Below are 4,664 nucleotides of genomic sequence, written 5' to 3'. Positions count from 1 at the left end.
GGACTTTTAAAGCCATGTTCGACCAAAATCCCACTTTTAAAACTATTATCTTGTTTAGAAACCATTATATTTCTAAAACACTATAATCATAACTCAATTTATTCTGTTTAGCTCAAAGATAACCGAATACCTATATTTTATCCATGTCTAACTCTTATAGAACCTCAAGTTCTACATGATGAGTTAAATCGTTATATAAACCTGGCTCGGATCAATATATAGATCCGTTTCGATACCTTGCCTTAGTGGTCGCTAAGTAATAGCGATGTAAACATCCATGTGCTATTTATCCCTGAATCACACAACTCGACAAACCATTAGTCAATATTATCAAAGGGTGATGTTTTCACCTTTTGACCCGTTTGGACTAAATGACCATGAATCTTTATGAGATGATATTTATCACCGTCTTATCTATATGACTCGCTCCGGTTTACACCGTATAGTCTTTTTACTTATAAATCATTTATTGATTCTTTTGACCCATTATAACTTACGCTATAAAGTGTCTTTCACAACTAACGGTTATTATCAACAAGTGACCAAAATACCGTTTTACCCTTATTATTTGCAATGGTTTACCTTATAAGGTAACCATTTAAAAACTCGTTATCTTTTAGTCATTTCATGACAAATTAACCGCATTAGCTCCTTTTTTTAACCATTGAACATGGTTTATTAACATTGTCTTTTGTTCCGAACCGCACATGTCGTGTCGGAACATCATAATTCAAGCAAGACTTTATATTCATCATGACCTATAAAACCTATAGGTATTACAAAAAAAAAGTGTAAGCTTTACTTACCTCGTATCCCGAATACGCATTTCTTCTCGTGCTTGATTCGTTTGACCGCTTCTTTCCCAAGCCTCCACCTAGCTCGTTAGGCGTCAAACTATTGTCAACATTTACGAGGTGGTTAAATTAGTCATTAAAAATCACGACTATTCCACCTCACTTATTTTCTATGTCGAAACTACTATTCGACTTCTTCATTAGTTAACTTAACTTATCAAAAGTTAACTACTTTTGATCATTTATACAATTAACTCTAGATTAACTTTATGCTTTAAATCCTTATCGGTTCATACTTCGCATAATTTGTCATGTTATTCAAATATGTGTTTCACCCGAAATTTCCACATTTTAGCGTTCATTTAGGCATTTTATCAAACACCTAAGGGGCATACTTTTACACATTTACAAACTAGTTCATAACTAGTTATTTCTACCAAGTTTAACATCATTTTCAATTTAGTGTCTAATTAACACTTCAATATCAAAACTAACTTTATAGAATTCTAATAACACTACTTTGATACTCATGATTCTAATGTTCATCATGTTTCTACAAAACCCACTAAACACACAAATGGATGACTATGATTTCATAACTTTGAACACTAATTTACTAAATCATTGACTAGGGTTTACTCCTATACATGATTTCATCCCTAATTTCGTTCAAACATTGGTCATGCAAAGCTAAATTTTCGATTTCACATTCTAACCAAAATTCAAGGCATAACCAAGAGATGAAATTTAACATACCTTGTGATCCCTTCACTTAGGTGATCACTAATCCGAGCTTGGATTTCAATTTGGGACTGATTTGGCCTCTCAATTTCTTGGATTTAGATAAGTTAGCGTTGAACAAAGGAGTTCCTTTGCTCCTGTAGAAAATGTCGACCAGAACACACACTCAAGGTGTGTGTTTTGGTGTTGAGAGTTTTATTTAATTAAAACTTGTTTCTAGTTTGTCCCTTATGGCCCCTCTAATTTACCGAAGTTACATTGAGTGAATTTTAACCAACTTCTTTATTACTACAAGACTCGTTATTAACTAAGTTATTTACTTCCTAGTTATTTTATCTTGTTCATAACCGATATTCAATATATATACGAAACCTATATATATTTTTTTGGGGTGTTACCTAACCCGTTTTATTTTAAGTCCCGTTAACTCGGGCTTTTTATATACTTTGTTTTCGTGGAATCTCTTGTTAGATTAAATATATTATGTATTAATATTTAATCTATAGCCATTATAATCATTTACATTATATAGATCAAAATATATAATAACCTATTATATAATTAGTTGGTAATTGTTGATGGACCATATTACCCTTATTAACTAATTAGGTTTCCTCCTGGGTGCTTATATAAGGAGACTTATGTGGAGGCTAAGGGGTTAGACAGTTACACAATTAGACATACCCCATAAGCATAACATCACATTCGACCTCCATCTCCATAGCCGATACCCTTTTCGGTTTAATCAGTCACCATCGTCAGTCAGCACCCTAAGGAGGAACCAGATCACACTGACATCTATGTCGAACTCGATGGCATCATCTATCACTGGATTCTCCACTGCACTGTCTGCGGTGACAGGTATGTTTTCATGTTTTCCATTATGTTTAAACAGAACTGAACCAATATGTGGTATCAGAGCATATGTTGATTAGTCAGTTCTGTTTTCGTATCCATTAATTCTAGGATTGAAATCATGAAAACAGAAAATTTTAACTTAATAAACTAACAGCCGGTTTTGAGTCGAATATTTCCACTCGAGATCACTGTTTTCGGAAAAGGTTAATCACATGTTCATTCGAAATCAACTGGATTATGTTTATGACCGAAATCTGTTTTAAAAACCTTAAAAAAATTCAGGTTTTGGGTTCCAGAATATATGTTTATTTTTTTTAGGGTTCATCATGTTCTTAGGAAAATTTGAAAATTCTGCTATGTTTTGGAATGTATTTAGGATTGATGAGTGTTTTTCCATGTTTGATCCAATTTTATCTTTTAAGTTTATTCGAAAACTGTTAAAAGATATACAGTTATAATTTTTCGAAATATTTTGATAAAATTAGATCATCTTAAAACAGGAAATCATATCTCATAATCCCTTAGAATTCGAGTTTTCAGTTATTATCACAATAAATAGCTATCAATAGTGGGCTCGAGACCATCAGATTACGACTCAAGACCATAAGGTCTCGACCCGAAATCATCAGGCCATTATGTCACACCCCCAAAAATCCCACCTGCGGAGTACCACCGCTTGGAGGCGTGACTGACCAGGATCCAGCCACCAATCATACTGAACGAGCATATAAACAGTTATAAAAGTTTAACCAATACGATTGGTGTTTCAAAACAAACAAGTTTAAGTTGCAAGCGGAAGCATAAGTCTCAAAAGTAAAACATAAGTTCAAATGTTTTCAAGTTTAACAAGGTACGCAGCAATCCGTGTCCCACAACGACTCTCCTCCATGCAAGCTCCAGCTGAGTACCTATGGTCCTGCAAAGCATGTAGTAACGAGTCAACAACTAGTTGAGTGAGTTCACAGTGGTTGTTCGTTTTAGTTGTTTCGAAAACAGTTTCCTTTATCTGGCATCCTGCCGTGGGGGTTACCCCATAGTTTAAAAACGTGACTTGTTCGTTCCCAATTACTCCGGCACTCCAGCCGTGGGGGCTACCCCATGTTAGTTATCAGGCATTTCGGCCGTGGGGGCTACCCCATGCGTACACTAGACTCGTTACCATATCGACTGCTGACTGTAGTCATGTTTATGTGCCCTGTAAACATCAATGTCTATCATCATTGACGTGCCCCAGATCCATTAGTTCACGCCCGTCCTCTGCGGCACGGTGTGAGGTTTGTCAGACCTAAATAGCGCTATCTAACTAATGACCCGCTCGCCATTGGCCCGGCGATTAAGTCGATACAAAAAGGAGGGACTTCGTGATAGAGTTTTAGTCTAGTACGAGTTATCCGTCCACCAGGACGAGGAATTACATTCCTGAACCAACACCGTCCTACCCAAGGAGGACGAGGAACCCACGTTCCTTAACCCCGTTCCCAACCCAGGGAATCCCATGCTTTGTAGAGGGTGTGAACTCACCTTGGTTTGCTCGGCAGTTAAATCACAGAAAGGTCAATCGAATTGCAGGTAATCAATTAGGTCCTATCACAGATATTATTCGTATCAGATTTAAGCCAAGCAGTGCACGTATGTTCAACACGTATTGTACACAGGTAATAATCATGGCAACACGTTTATCATTAACAGTTCACAGTTAACAGTCAAACACAACTCAGAGTCTAAGTGTGAGGCCCTAACAGTTGGGCTCGTGGTAACAGGCCCAAAACAACGTGTCAACGGTAACTCAGAAGCCCATAAAACCGGCCCATTGATTAAGGCCCGTAACTAAGCAAGCCCACTAAGCGTAGTCTCGAGTCGCACCCGGACTCGCAAGCAGGGTCTCGAGTCATGCTGTTTGTGTTGATCATAGGTGGTTGCGAGTCGCAACCGTGGTCTCGGCTGATCATGCTAAGGTTTCGAGTCGCAACCTGTGTCGCAACTATGGTCTCGGTTCATCATGCTGTGGTTGCGAGTCGCAACAGGACTCGTAACTTCTGTCGCAATTGGCGGTCTCGACTTGTAATGTTGTGGTTGCGAGTCGCAACCAGGGGTTTCGACTCCCCAACAGTTGCTGATTCTGCACAGTTGTACTATCCAATAACATTCCAATTGCATGCACCCTATTTGTGTACTATCCACTTAAACATGTTTTCTTGTCTAAACATTCATGAATTCAGATCAAACAAGCAGGATTTCAAATATTTAACCCACATTCAAAGCATATTCAAC

This window comes from Helianthus annuus, chromosome 12 (assembly GCF_002127325.2).
Source record: "Helianthus annuus cultivar XRQ/B chromosome 12, HanXRQr2.0-SUNRISE, whole genome shotgun sequence".
In the NCBI taxonomy this organism is placed as follows: domain Eukaryota; kingdom Viridiplantae; phylum Streptophyta; class Magnoliopsida; order Asterales; family Asteraceae; genus Helianthus; species Helianthus annuus.
Note: the sequence above shows the minus strand (reverse complement) of the source record.